At 38.9% G+C, this 16,004-nt stretch overlaps 1 long non-coding RNA gene across 1 annotated transcript in view; it reads left to right on the forward strand.

Moving 5' to 3' along the window:
* LOC113915070 overlaps positions 1–15,917 on the forward strand; it is a 153,213-nt gene extending 137,296 nt beyond the window's left edge. The window contains exons 4-6 of the long non-coding RNA XR_003517583.2: positions 5,295–5,366; positions 6,276–6,383; positions 15,837–15,917. This is a non-coding gene — a long non-coding RNA (uncharacterized LOC113915070). The remainder of the gene's footprint in view (positions 1–5,294; positions 5,367–6,275; positions 6,384–15,836) is intronic.
* The last annotated feature ends 87 nt before the right edge of the window (positions 15,918–16,004 follow it).

Consider the following 16,004-nt stretch of genomic DNA (forward strand, 5'->3'; position numbering starts at 1 on the left):
GCTCTTATATATAGTCTTCTCAGTGACTACTGTGTGAGAGTCATGTTTACTAACTGCCTTTTTCGAATTCATTTTTGTTCTTCAGTGGACTGTAAATTCTTAAGGAAACTATGCACATCTTTTTTCTCTGTATCACAAACACTAGTGCTTTAGATGACTAGTTTATTTTATAAGCTATTTTATATCTTTAGGACACGCTTAAATCTATAAATGTTTTTTGATTAACTATATATTTAGAAACCATCAATCATTTTTTATTTTCACTTTTCTTGTTTACTTTGGGTTTTGTCATTGAAAGTTTAACACCTGACATCTCGATATCTGAGGTAAACTGCTCTTTCAACAAATTACACTAACTCAGGGTATAGTCTGGGGGAGCTTCAGTGTAGTCACGTGTCATCTAGCAATGTTCACACCTTGGGACCTGAATTCTGACAATAGGAGAATGGTGACCTGGAATGGTGAATAGGATTTTACCACTTAAGAAGGGTGGGAAGACACTTGCTCCTTCATGCTCTTTGGTTTCCTGGGTTTGAAAGACATATGGTGTGTAGTAAGAAAAGTCATCTTGGTGAACCAAGTGTGTAGAGGGCATGGTATGAAATGAAACTAGGAAGGTCAGTTGGGGTCTAATTGTCATGGCCTAAAATATAAAATCATAAGTTCAGATTCAGTCTTGACACAAGAAGAGTGTGGGGCAGAGCTCAGTTCCACTAATAATAGCATCAAAAAGAATAACATAGGAACAAAGTTAGCCAAGCAGGTGAAAGACTTGTGCAATGAAAACGACAAAACATTGCTGAAAGAAATTAAAGAAGATCTTAATAAATGGGAAGACACCCCGTTCATGGAATGGAAGAGAAATTTGTTGAGATTGCAATACTACCTACAACAATGTATAGATAGAATGTAACTCCTATCAAAATCCCAATGGTGTTTTTGCAGAAAGAGAAAAACCCATGGTAATATTCATGGGAATCTCAAGGAGCCCCAAATAGCTAAAACAGTATTGAAAAAGAAGAACAAAGTAGGTAGATTCATACTTCCTGATTTCAGAACTTAACACAAAGTTACAAAGTAATCAAAACAGTGTCATACTGGCATCAGGACAGACATACAGACCAAAGGAATGGAATAGAGGGCCCAGAATAAACCCTCATATATATGGTCAATTGATTTTCTTTCTTTCTTTTTTTTCAAGGTTTATTTACCTATTTGAAAGAGAGAGAGAAAGCACGAGTGGGAGGGGCGGAGGCAGAGGGAGAGAGAACCTCAAGCAGACTCCACACTGAGAGCAGAACCTGACATAGGGCTCGATCCCACAACCCTGAGATCATGACCTGAGCTGGAACCAAAAGTTGGATGCTTAACTGAATACACCACCCAGTTGCCCCATTGTCAACTGATTTTCAAAAACAGTGCCAAGACCACTCATACAAAAAACTTAACTTAAAAAAATGGATCAAAGACTTAAATGTAAGACCTAAAACTATAAATCTCTTAGAAGAAAACATAGGAGGAAATCTGTGTGACATTGTTTGGTGATGCTTTTTTAGATTTGACAGCAAAAGCATGGGCAACAAAAGAAACACTAGGCAAATTGGACTTCATCAAAATTTAAAGCATTTGTGCTTTAAAGGGCACTATCAAGAGAGTGAAAAAGACAACCCCAAAATGGGAGAAAATATTTTCAAATCATATATCAGCTGAGGGGTTATTATCCGGAAAGTATAAAGAACTTTTCCGATTTCAATAACAGCAGCAACAACAACAACAATTTAAAAATGGGCGAAAGATTGGAATAGATGTTTCTCCAAAAGATATAAAAAGGCCAATAAGCACGCGAGAACCTGCTCAACATCACTGTCTTTAGGGAACTGCAAATCAAAACCACAAGGAGATCCCACTTTCCACCTGTTGGGATGGCTGAAATTAAAATACAGAAAGAACATGCTGGGAAGAATGGGCAAGCCTGCAATCCTGGCCATTGCTGGTAGGAAACCTCAAATGGCATAGCCACTGTGCAAAACAGTATGGTGATTCCTTAAAAACTTTAACATAGAATTACCATATGATCCAGCAATTCTACTCCTAGGTATATACCCAAAAGAAATGAAAGCAGAGACTCAAATATATACCTGTACACTAACATTCCTAGCAGCACTAATTCTAATAACCGAAAGATGGAAGTCAAGAGATGTCTATCACCAAAAGGTGTCTATCAAGAGATGAATGTAAAAACAAAATGTGGTATGTATGTATACACAACAGGACCTTTTTCCACCTTAAAAAGAAATGAAATACTGATATATGCTACAACATGGGTGAATTTTGAGAGAATTATGCTAAGTGAGGTAGGCCAGACACAGAAGGACAAATATGGTATTCTTCCAATTATATGAGGTCATCTAGAGTAGGCAAGTTCATAGGGACAGAAAATAGAAAGAAGTTATCAGAGGCTGGGGAATGGGGGAATGGTAATTACTCCTTAATGGGCACAGACTTTCTGTTTGTGATGATGAACAAGTTCTGGAAATGGATAGTCATGATGGTTGCACAGCATTGTAAATGTACTTACTGTGACTGAATTATACCCTTAATAAAAAGGTAAACTTTATCTTGGGTATATTTTACCACAATAAAAACAGAGAGTTTGGAGAATGGCCAATTCAGGTTTTTCAGCAATTTTATTATTTAGAAAGAAAAAAAATTATTTCATTTTAATGTTTTATTTAAATTCTAGTTAGTTAACATATGTGGTAAAATTGGCTTCAGATGTAGAGTCTAGTGATTCACCACTTACATGTAACACCCATTGCTCCTAACAAGTGCCCTCCTTAATTCCCATCACCCATTTAGGCCATCGCCCCGCCACACTTCCTCCATCAGTTTGTTCTCTATAGTTAAGAGTCTCTTATGGTTTGCTTCCCTCTCTCTCTCTCTTTTTTATTCCCCTTTCCCTATGTTCATCTGTTTTCTTTCTTAAATTCCATATATGAGAGTGAAATCATATGGCTTTGTCTTTCTCTGACTAACTTATTTCACTTAACACACTCTAGCTCCATCCACATTGTTGCAAATGGCAAGGTTTCATTCCTTTTGATGGCTGAGTAATATATATATACCGCATCTTCTTTATTCATTCATCAGTCGATGGATATTTGGGCTCTTTCCCTAGTTTGGCTATTGTTGATAATGCTGTTATAACATTGGAGTGCAGGTGCTCCTTCGAATCAGTATTTTTGTGTCCTTTGGGTAAATACCTAGTAGTGCAATTGCTGGGTCATAGGGCAGTTCTATTTTTAACTCTTTGAGGAAACTTCATACTGTTTTCCAGAGTGGCTGTACCAGTTTGCATTCCCACCAAGCAGTGTAAGAGGGTTCCCCTTTCTCCACATCCTCACCAACATCTATTATTTCCTGACTTGTTAATCAGCCATTCTGACAGGTGTGAGGTGATATTTCGTCACGGTTTTGATTTGTATTTACCTGATGCTGAGTGATATTGAGCATCTTGTCATAGGTCTGTTGGCCATCTGGATGTCTTCTTTGGAAGAATGTCTATTCATGTCTTCTGCCCATTTCTTAACTGGATTATTTATTTTGGGGGTGTTGAGTTTGATAAGTTCTTTATAGATTTTGGATACTAACCCTTTATCATATATGTCATTTGCAAATATCTTCTCCCATTCTGTAGGATGTTTTTTAGTTGTGTTGATTGTTTCCTTCCCTGTGCAGAAGCTTTTTATCTTGATGAAGTCCCAATAGTTCATTTTCGCTTTTGTTTCCCTTGCCTCTGGAGATATGTTCAGAAAGACAAATTTGATGGTGAAGCTCAAGAAGACTTGTATTTGGCTAAATGTTGGAGGCAGAGCCAGTGTGAGGAGATAGCGAGGACATCTGATGTGAAGAGGAGGCCCTGGACTCAGGCTGGGGTAGAGGGCGGCAGAAGGAAAGGGGACGTGAGGCATTTTACAGTAGGAGGTGGCTGCTGACAGAGTGGTGTGGGGAAGGAAGCTCCGTGTCCTCCAGTGTCAGCACAGGCCACTGTGTTCTCGGGGCAAATGGAACCACAAGTTCTTTTTGCAGGCTGATAAAGTACCATGAATCTGGAATTAAAACCTCTAAAACCTTAACCGAAAGTTAGAAGGAGAAAATAATAGTGAAAGGTTTCCTCAATTTTAGATAAATTGAGGAAGAAACAAAGAGCAAAAAGCACTTGGAGGTGAAGACGAAAGTAACTTTTTCCACTAGCTACAAGAATTCTCAGTTCCTGCAACAGGATGCCTTTGTTTAGAGATTGCTTCATCAAGCCACAGAATAGAGCACAGTTTTAGCCAAGGCTTTAGCCCCAGAGGAGACAAGATATATTTAACTTTTAACACATGTGTACTATTTCACCTCCGTGGATATGAAAAATTTTTAAACATCTGTATTGGCTAATTGGCTAATGACTGCTTTACCTATCTGATCCAGGCCTCTTTCTCTTAATGTTAATTAACTTAATAAGTTTCTCACATTTTTTTTCATTATTCTCCACATCACTGAATATAATTGGTAACTCTATAACCTGGTGTGTTGATGATATAGTCAATACAACCACCTAACATATGTTAGTTACTTTGCGCCAGGCATAACGCTAAGCATTTTACATGCATGGTCTTGTTGTAATACCATACCTCTGAAAGGTCTGCACTCTAATTTCTGGCTTACTGATTAGAAAGCATTTTGAGACTCTGATTGGTTAAACAGCTGGGCAATGAAGTAGGAGGCAGAAGTAAAATTTGAACCCATCTTAATCTTTGAATCACTCTCAGTTCTGCTGATGGCCTTCTCCAAGGAATTGTTAAATTCGTGACACCTTTTCAACAATTTGAGTATCATTTCAACTGAACTTCATGATATGGGTTAACATTTTTCCTTGTATTTCAAATATTGTAATGAAACAGGCAACTACGGAAATGGCCAGTAGGCATAAAATATTGACAAGCTGGACCTTTCAGAAAATGGTTGCTAATCCCGCTCTAAGTTTTCCTTTCCTTTCCTCCCTTTGGAGGGCTGACATTTTTTATTCCCAATAAAAGAGAGCTTGTTAGACGTCTGGTGACCAAACTACAGGAAAGGGGTTATGGGAGGGCTGGAGAGTTCTGTTGTGGGCATTTGGGAACCTCCCAGAATGTTTAATGTTCACTTTTAATATTCATTCCTTTCTGGGGGGAAAAGCGTGTGTTTCAGAGTCATTCATACATAGTCTCAAAATCTGCCTCTGCCTCTCATTTCTGGATGAACTTAAGGACGTTACTCGGTATCTCTGAGCTTTGGTGTCTTCAAAATGAGGAAGATCACAGCCTCATGAAAATTACGTGGTGAGTGTATGTGAAGTTGTATGTGAGTGTGTGTGAAGAAGTATGTGAAGTGCAGTTTTCAATCCCTTTGGTACCTGGAACACTTTCCCTTTACTTACCTTGTCAGAGTTTCTCCTTGAACCGAGACTGAAGCATCCCGCAAAGTGCTTCCACAGCATGATTCCCAGAAGCTGCTGACCTCATACAAATCCTTGGCCAGAAGCATCCCTGAGTCCCTGAAAGTGAGGGAGTAGCAGGAGGTCGGGCTGTTGAAGTGGAGCATTGAGGATAAGAAAGTAGCAAGCTCCTGATTCTGGCCCTTCCCCCCTGCCTTTCTGGGGAGGTTTGAGCTACAAACAGAATGGAGGAGGAGGCACATCTAGACCTGCTGCTGCCTCTCAGAGGGAGGCAACTTGGCCCATTCTGCAGGTTTTTTCATTCACATGGGGAGGCAGTGGAGGATGATGCCTAAGGGCATAGGTTTTGGAGCCAGATTGAATGGATATGCGTTCCAAGTCCGCCACTTTCTAGTTGTGTGGCTTTGGGTGTGTTCCTTCACCTTCCTGCTCCTTGCTCTCTTCATCTGTGACATGGGAATAAAATTAGCACCTTCGTCTTAAGTTGTTATGAGCACTACAGTCCCTAGGATGTAAGTACTAAGAGCCTAGCAAATGCCCAGTTAGTGCACCCTTGCTATTCATTATCATGAGGATGTCTGTGAATTTTTCCAAGTAACTTGCTGGTAACGTCACTTGGTAACTCAGCATGGTCCTAGAGACACGGTCCTAGAGACATCTCTCCTGTCATTGGCTTGATCCCAGTACCCTCTCCTGGCCTATGTGTCTCTCTTGCTTATCATATCCAGGCCCCCATGTCTGAGAAAGCCAGTGCAACCTTCCCAACCTCCCCTAATCCCTTCCACTCCTCCAGCTGTACAGCTCTGTTGATCACATCAGCCATGGAAACCCCTTCGACTGGGAGGTTCAGGTGGACTCCTGGCCTGAGTGCCAGATGCTCATTATCCGGCCTCAGAAACAGGTAAGTACACAGCCCAGGGTGGGTGGGACTGTCAGCTTCAAAGGGCCTGAGGAGCCAATCCAGTTCAGACTCACCATGGCTGCTTGCAGGGTCAAAGAGAAGTTGAGGTGCTTTAAAGACACTCCTTTGGTGCTTCATACCTTGGATGAGCACCACATCCCCACCCTGCCTGTCACAGCATAACACTCATCAGGGCAAGGGAAGGATGTGAGGAGAAGGAAAGTACTGGAAGGGCATCTCTGATCTGATGGAAATTCGGTGCTGACTGAGGTGGAGGCATCAGTGACAGGGGCTGAGACAAGGCCAATCTAAAGGGAACAGTGACTTAGAAACAAACACCAGGCAGAAGTCCACTCCCAAAATCCGCCTCTCAGTAAACATGGACAGTCATAATGACTTATGTCAACTATGTGGAGGCACTTCCCCTGATAGTGGATGATATCCTCAGGATAACCTTGTCAAGTGAGCCTTAATATCTCCAGTTTAGAGAGGAGAAAGCTATGCTGAGGGAGGGAGATTAAATCACATGGCTGCAGGAGATCATGTGTTAAAGCATGGTCTTTGGCTTTGCCTAGTGTGACCCGAATTCAAGTGTGAAGGACTGCCAATTTTACTAGGTCTGCGACCACAGACACAAATTTTTCTGAGCCTCAGTTTCATCTTCTGTAAAAGGAAGATAATAAGAGTAACTTCTTCATAGAATGACAAAATTTAAATGAGATACCATATATCAAAAACTTAGTCTATAGCACATGCTGTAAATATTACCATTGGTACTGGCTGAGGTCACACAAGGAGAAAATGATTAAGTTTAAGCGCAAACCTACATCTGTTTTTGCCCTAAAGCCTCTGAACTTCCCCAGACATCTAGTCAGTGAACTGATGCTTCATGGCCAGCTGGCTTTATTGTGGGTACAGAAGCTGGGTCCCCAAATAATAATAATCTAATCCAGGTCAAGCTAACCTTGCAAACCAGGTTGGGCCTGGAATGCAGACGGTAAGGAAGCAACCCCAGCTTGAGGAAACCAGGGAGACAGGCTGGGCCTGGCGCTCCCCATTTCTTTCTTGGCTCTTTCCCTAGTGATGTGCCTTTGGTCTCCTGGCTTCCCGACAGGCTGACTTTGAGAACTAACACCCAGTTTAGTAAATTCCATGGCCCAATTTCTTCAGAGCATAATGTGCTAAATAACTACAGGTGGCCCATGGTCACATATTTGTTTTCATTTCGATAATTTTGTATTTATGATGTGTATTGGAGCAATGGAACTATGGCATCAAACCCATGATTTCACAACTCCATTGCTTTGAACAAGGCCAGTTTTCAACAAGTGAGTCAATAAATAAAAATACTGAATATATAAACATGCTATGGGACACCTATGTGACAAAAATTGGTAAGATTGTGAGACAATACAATTTATTTTTGAAACACATCCATCTAGCCAAATTCCATGGCATACCATGTTCTTTTCAGTATTAAAAGTTAATCCAATTGTCATGAAATTATGACTTATTTTTAATTTTTTTATTTCTTAAAGATTTTATTAATTTATTTTAGAGAGAGAGAGAGCACGGGGAGGGGCAGAAGGAGAGGGAGAAAAAAATCTTTTTTTTCTTTCTTTTTCTTAATTCAAATTAAATTAGCCAACATTTGTACATCATTAGTTTCAGATGTAGAGTTCAATAATTCATTAGCTGTATATAACAGGGCTCATCACATCACGTGCCCTCCTTAATGCCCATCATCCAATTACCCTATTCCTCCCACCCACCACCCCTCCAGCAACCCTCAGTTTGTTTCCTCTAATTAAGAGTCTCTTATGGTCTGTCTCCTTCTCTGATGACTTCCCATTCAGTTCTCCCTCCCTTCCCCTATGATCTTCTGTGCTGTTTCTTATATTCCACGTACGAGTGAAACCATATGATAATCGTCTTTTCTCTGATTGACTTATTTTCGCTCAGCATAATACCCTCCAGTTCCATCCATGTCAATGTCAGTGGTAAGTATTCATCCTTTCTGATGGCTGAGTAATATTCCATTGTCTATATGAACCACATCTTCTTTATGCATTCATCTGTCAATGGATATCTCAGCTCTTTCCATAGTTTGGCTATTAGGGAGAGAGAATCTCAAGCAGACTCTGCACTAAGTCCGTGGACCCTGAGATCATGACCTGAGCTGAAACCAAGAGTTGGACATTCAACCGACTATACCACCCAGGTGCCTCAACTCTAACTTTTGATCCCAAATTGTATTTTGAGTTTGGGCCTCTTTCTTTATTCCCCTGACCAACTTCCATTTACTTTGTGGTGTCATAAAAGTTCAAATTTATATGCAGAAACTTTTCTTAGAGACTATTAGAATACGTGTCCCACAAATGTTAGGGGTATTATCCAACAGAAGATCAAAATCCTGTTAAAAACTGAAGTATTTAAGGATGAAATCATCCATTGGAGGGGTCAGATGAAACAAGGTTGGTCATATGTTGATAATCATTGAAGCTGGGTCATGAGTCCATGGGGATTTGTTATACTTTTCTACTTTTGTGTCGCTTTTACATTTTCCATTACGAAATGTTTAAAAAAAAAAAAAAAAACCCTTTTTTTCAAATAAAAGAACCAAAAAAATCTAACTTCCTCACAACTTGGGAGCAGTTGCAGAAGAACAGAAGTAACAGGCCGGTCCTTCCTCTAACTTGATGGGTCCTTCCTAACTTGGCTGCCAACTTACTAGTTGACCTTGGGAATCTTTCTGCTACACAGTCTCCTTAAGGACCTTCCTTCAGTTCCCTCATTTGAAAAACAGGGAGTTCACCCTGCATCTGAATCCACTGGTATGCTAATTTAAACTACAGGTTTTAAAGTCTTCCCTAGAGGTAAGGACTAAGAACCTTTAGAAATGTGGGATGCGGGAGAATTTATGTAGGCAAGGTTCCAATCTTATCACAAAGGTAACCTATGCTGATTATACAAGGGGAACAATCCCATATTGCTTTAAGAAATTACTCCCTGACCCCTTCTCTTCCCCTCCTTTCTCACCCTTTGAGGTAATCAGTGCTCTAGCTCATTCCAACACATAGAGGGGTATTGTTATCTCTTATTGCCATCACGTTCTGATTTGCCTTTAACCCAGCATCCCTCCGGGTCAATCAGTGCAGTACTAACACATTCTTTTCAATTAATGGTGTCATAGTCGATACAGTGAACACACTGATATTTAGTCAGCCATCCTACTGGTTCACATCACTCATGGTTCTTTGCCACTACAAACAGTGCTTCAACAAACATCCTTGTACATGGATCTTTACATCTTGAACCATTTCCTCAGTAGAACTGATTCTTGAAAGTGGTATTACCAAGTCAAAGGACATGTGTATTTCAAAATCTGGTAGGCACTGCCTGATTATTTTCCCAAAAGATTGCTGTTATTTTATTTCTGTTAACAGTGACTAGAAGAACTATTTTTCCAGCACTGGATATTATCCCTCCTTTTAATTTATGCCAAACTCATGGATGAAAAATAGCATCTTATTATAGATTTAATTTGCATTTCCCTGACTAGTGAAATTGATAGATTTCGTGTATATCAGCTATTTGGGGTTTACTTCTGAATTGTCTGTTCATATCCTTTGACCACTTTTACACTGGGTTTTCATGTCTTTCTTAAAATTCTGTAAGGATTTTTAAAAATTAGGGATACTAACACTTAAGGTGTATGCTACAAATTTATTTCCCAACATATAATTATGTTTATTTTATCAATGGAAGTTTTACAATCAGAAAATTTTAATTCTCATGTCATCACATACATTTTTCACTATGATTCTGAGATTTTTTTAATTAAAAAGCTTTTTCCTACTCCAAAGTTATACAAATATTTCAATATTTTTATTTTTTACATTTCAGTGTAAGCTTATTTTTACTTTTTACATTTCATCTTCATTTCATCTGGAATATATTTTTGAATAGTATTTTTTAAAAGATTTTATTTATTTATATGACAGAGAGAGAGAGACAGTGAGAGAGGGAACACAAACAGGAGGAGTGGGAGAGGGAGAAGCAGGTCTCCCGCTGAGCAAGGATCCCATTGCGGGGCTTGATCCAAGGACCCTGGGATCATGACCTGAGCCGAAGGCAGACGCTTAACCGACTGAGCCACTCAGGTGCCCCTGTTTTTGAATAGTATTAAGATTCTTCTACATCTTTCTTCCATGTGGTTAGCCAATGATGCCAGTACTATTTATTAAAAATCACCCCACCAAAGCTTAAATACCTCTTTTGTTATATAATACATATATGTGTTTGTATCTATTCCTGTATTGGATTCTAATCTTATGCTGTTTCAGTGGCTTTATGGTGAGTTTTAACATCTCTTTTCCTATCCTCTTTCTTAATTTTCTTTTTTTTCTTATGGTTTTATATTATATTAGTATGGACTTAAACAGACTTTTCCAGTTCCCCAACAAGTATTCCAACTACCTACTACAATTGTGATCTGAACTGGATTCACTTGTTAAAAATAATTTTGAGTGGATCGAGATTTACATGTTACTAAATCTTTTCATCTAGAAACATGATATGTATCCCAATTTTCTCAGTTTCTGTTTTACTACCCTTTGGTAAAATTATACTGTTTTCCTAGGGTAGGCCAAATGAAATAAAAACCATTCAATTTATTCTTGGCTATTTTATGCTTGTCAAGACTTTCAGTGGAATTAGTTTCCCTTTTCCATTTCTGAGTACTATTACTTTGCTATTGATTTTTTATTTCTGTTCTTAATTTTTTTAAAGATTATTTATTTATTTATTTATTTGACAGAGACATAGTGAGAGAGAGAACACAAGCAGGGGGAGTGGGAGAAGGAGAAGCAGGCTTCCCGCCGAGCAGGGAGTTCAATGTGGGGCTCGGTTCCAAGACCCTGGGACCATGACCTGAGCCAAAGGCAGACACTTAACGACTGAGCTACCCAGGCACCCCTCTATTCTTTTTGTTGTTGTTGTTGTTGTATTTTAATCAGAATCAACATTAAGTGGCATAAAACATCTATCTCTTCGCTCTTCCCAATCTCATGAACTTAAAACTCAAATACAACACAAGCAGTTTTCAGAATTATTTTGGCCGGCCTCTCCAGTCCCAAAGGAGATTAAAAAGTAATAATGTAAAAAAGTTAAGGTCAAGGTGTCTTAATATCATATCTTAATAACTAACCATTTGCTTACTGGTGGTTTCTGCTCCATCCTGAAGCCTGCACCCCTCTATTCTTAATTTCTAAACATGCCACACAAGATTCTTTAAGATACTGTTTATGTGTTTTCCATCAGAGCCTCTTTGACTTTGCCAACACACAATACTATAAAATGTACATACAGATGATTTGCTTCTTTTTTCCCCACATAGTATTGGTTTTTTAGTTTCTTGTCCTATTGCATGTGCAGGACCTAGGAAGATAATACCAACTAAGAACAGCAGTATCTCCATCCTTGTCTCATTTCTGACATTAATGAGATGGCTTTAACAATTCACATTTGGAATTATATTTGATCTGTCTTTACATGTTTAGAGTATTTTCCCACGATGCCTATTTTCTTACAATTTATATTTGGAATACTGACTGAAATTTATAGGTTTCTTTTGTATTTGTTTCTTCCTTTTCTTTTATTTTTGGCAGTTGATTACACTCACACAGTTTTTCATCCTTTAACAGATTACACGGAAAGATCTTCTCAGTCTAAGACATTCTTGCCTTTCTAAAATAAACTCTATTTGTTCACATCTACTATTCATTTGATATAATACTGGATATTTTATTCAGAATGCTTGCACCTGTATTCATAAGTGAAAACATTGAATAAATATCTTTTATACCTCTTTTGACCAGATTTCAGATTGAGGGTCTTTCTAGCTGTTACCATGGCTTGATACTGAAATTGTGTGTTAATTCTTGCCTTATGTAGAACTTAAATACAAAATTATCTGATTTTGGCCACCTGATAGTGGATAGACATTTCATTTCCAATTGTTTCTATTAGTATGTTGAGGTGTTTTATTTCTTTGAAGATCAATTTTGAAAATGGATGGAAATCATCCATTTCTTTTATCAGTAAACGTGTTGCCTTGGAGTCACATCTAACCTTCCATTAGAATTCCCTTGTTGCCCTCACTCTCTCCTTCCTCTTCTCTAGTAGTGTCTGATTTTTCGTTTTCTTTCTCTTGTTTTTCCTTAAAAAGTCTTACCAGGAGTTTATCTCAATTTTTTTTTTTTTGACATCTAAATGGGAGTTTATGCTTTGTCTGCTTTTTGTACTATGTCTCATTCGCCATTTCATTATTTTCAACTATTGTTCTTATTGACTGCTCCCTTTGCTTTCTTTTGGTCACTTTGATATTCTCTTTACAATCCCTTGAATACTTTGTTTATCCCAGTCATTCTTTCGAAATGAGGCTTCTTAATACATCTACTATTGTGAATTCATCAAGGTTTGGTTTTGGCCACATTCAGGAACCTGCGTTTATTTTTACAAGCACCCTCCAATTCTTGAAGGATTCTTTAAAATTAGTTATATTACTTTATGTTTTAGTTTTCAGCAATATAATTTTCCACATAATATATTCACTGCTGAAACTCTCAGACTTGTTGTTATTTACTCTCAGAAACAAATATTGTCTCTCATGGAAGCTGTGGCTTGCCAGAATAGGGTTCCAAGTCTCTTTCTTCCAAGCCCATGAGAATAATACCACGGCAAGTTGCCCAGAGTGCCACCAAAACTTCTGATGACCTTATTCCATTTTAGAGGCTTCTGGCTGTGAATAAGGTATTTTTGTTCTCTTAGGTTAATAGTCTGTTGCTTTGGACAAGGGTAATGTCTTATTCATGTTTATTTCCACTGGAGCATCTTGCCCATGCTCTAGACACTATAGATTCTCAGTACATGAAAGCTGGGAAAAAAAGTTCAAGGGCATGATCTGACCTTTCACCATCCCATACAGGACCTGACTGGCCATCCATACACAGGCAGACAATGCATGTTCTCCAAAGAGCCTCAACAGTTATGGGAAGTTCTAAAAAATTATGGCGTCATTAACCAGAAGATGCTCCAAATCCACGGCAACTAGTCAGAGAAAATGAGCAACTGCATTGGTGACCAAAGTGGGTCCCCAACCAACAGTATCAGCATCACCTGGGAGCTTATTAAAAATGCCAATTCTCAGGCTTCCTGAATCAGAAACCATGGGGTCCAGAAGAGGGACAGCAATGTGTGATAGAGCAAGTGCACCACCTGATTCTTTTTTTTCTTCATATTCTTCTATTTATACGTTTATTAACACTTACATCTTAATGAAAGGAAGATGTTTGTTGAAAGACGGTATAAGCACAATGAGGTTTCCACATGGCTTTTCCCTAGTGCTTCTATGTATGAGTTTCAAACACTGATATCTCATGAAAGGAAGATGTTAGTTACAGGATGAATTCTGCACCATGTAGTTTCTAAGAGATAAGCCCATAGTCCTTTCCATAGGCTTCTATTTATGCATTTAGTAACAATTACATCTTAATGAAAGGAAGATGTTAGTTGAAAGACGATATAAGAACACTGTAGTGTCAAGGAAATAAGCACCTGGCTTTACCCAGGTGCTTGTATGTATGAAAACATTTATACCTGACTGAAAGGAAGATGGAACTTGCATGACCGTTTTAGCAGATTGTCATTTCTAGGAGTTAAGCACATGGTCGTTTCCATGTGCCTCCATTATTCAGTTTTTATTTTTTTTTTTTAAGATTTTATTTATTTATTTGACAGAGAGAAAGAGAGGACAAGCAGGAGGAGTGGCAGGCAGAGGGAAAGGGAGAGGGAGAAGCAGGCTCCCCACTGAGCAGAGAGCCCTATATGGGGCTGGATCCCAGGACCCTGGGATCATGACCCGAGCCAAAGGCAGACACTTAACTGTCTAAGCCACCCAGGCACCCCCACCATTCAGTTTTTAAACACTTCCATCATAATGAAAGGAAAATGTTAGTTGAAGTGGGGTTTGAACACCTATGTTTTCCAGGATAATAGCACATGACTTTTCCCTAGTGCTTGTTGAGGAAAGTTTTAAAACACTCGTTATCTTAAAGAAAGGAAGTTGGTAGTTGCAGGACAGATTCAGTACAATGTAGTTTCTAAGAGGAAGCACATGACCTTTTCCATATGCTTCTCTTTTTTTGTTCCTTTTAAAAAACCTTTTTAGGGGCACCTGGGTGCACAGTAGGTTAAGCATCCGACACTTGGATTCAGCTCAGGGTCGTGGGATCAAGGCTGAGTGCTCAGCGTGGAGTCAGCTTGAGGATTCTCTATCTCCCTCTGCCCCTCTCCTACTCACACATGCTCTCTCTCTCTCTAAAATAAATAAAGAAATCTTTAAAAAAATTTCATTTGGAAATAATTTCAAACTTAACACAAATTTCAAGAAAATAGTAGTAGAATGAACACCCATTACTTCGTCCATATTTACCAACTGTTCCCATTTCCCTCCATTTGTTTTAGACTTGAGCTCATGCTTGCTTGGGCTCCCTCCCTCTGTACACACAACATAAATACATGGTATGTTCTCATGACCCATGTGGAGCACCTTGCATGTGCCATTGCACTTCACCTCTACATTCTTCAGCGTATATTCCTAAGAATATGGATATTCATTACATAGTCACAGTATTTTATCACCTGGAAACTTAAGATTGATATAATATGATTATTTTCTATACCATCCCTATTCCAATTTTGTCAGTTGACCCAATAATGTCTTTTATATCATTTTCCCCTTTTGTACAGACTCTAGTTTGGGATCGGGTATTCCATTTACTTACCATGTCTCTTGAGCTCTTCACTGGCTTTGTTTGTTTACTTTTTATTTAAATTCGGGTTATTTAACATACTCTGTAATATTAGTTTCAGGTGTACAATTTAGTGATCCAACACTTACATACAACACCAGATGCTCATCACATGAAGTGCCCTCCTTAATCCCCATCACCTATTTCACCCATCCCCCTGCCCACCTCCCCTCTGGTCACCATCACTAATTGATTCTGATATAAGCAGAGGGTTGGGAACCACCAAGAGCATGTACAGAGTTACTAATCAGGTGAAAGCTAAAGAAGCAGAGAACTCTGAACCATGAACAGGGTTGCTTTCTTACCTCTCTTCCCAGGGTTGTCAGGAAAATTTGGGTGAGGAGACCAGAACAGTTACATTCTCAAAGTCAGTTAGAGTAGAATATCTGAACAAAATCCTCCCTGTAAGGGAAGATATTTTGAAGCTCAGTACCTCCAATGAGAGCAAACTTGGAACCTGGTGTGAACATGCCCTCCAGATGTCGAGTTTGAGACATATTAAAAAATGTGTTCTAATCAATGTTGTGGCTTTCTTCAATATTGTTATTTCTTATACATTTTTGTACTTCTCCTATATCAGTTTTTGAGTGAGGAGAAGACAAATTCATTCCCTGGGATGAATAAAAGTTGTCAAATGGACAAAATGGACAACTTTTCAAAGGCAAGTATCTATCTCATCAAGGACACGAGTGCTTGAGAGCTCTAGAATGGGATGGTATCAGAAATTACAGGAGTGGGGACTAAAAGT

Source organism: Zalophus californianus, chromosome 11 (assembly GCF_009762305.2).
Source record: "Zalophus californianus isolate mZalCal1 chromosome 11, mZalCal1.pri.v2, whole genome shotgun sequence".
Lineage (NCBI taxonomy): Eukaryota > Metazoa > Chordata > Mammalia > Carnivora > Otariidae > Zalophus > Zalophus californianus.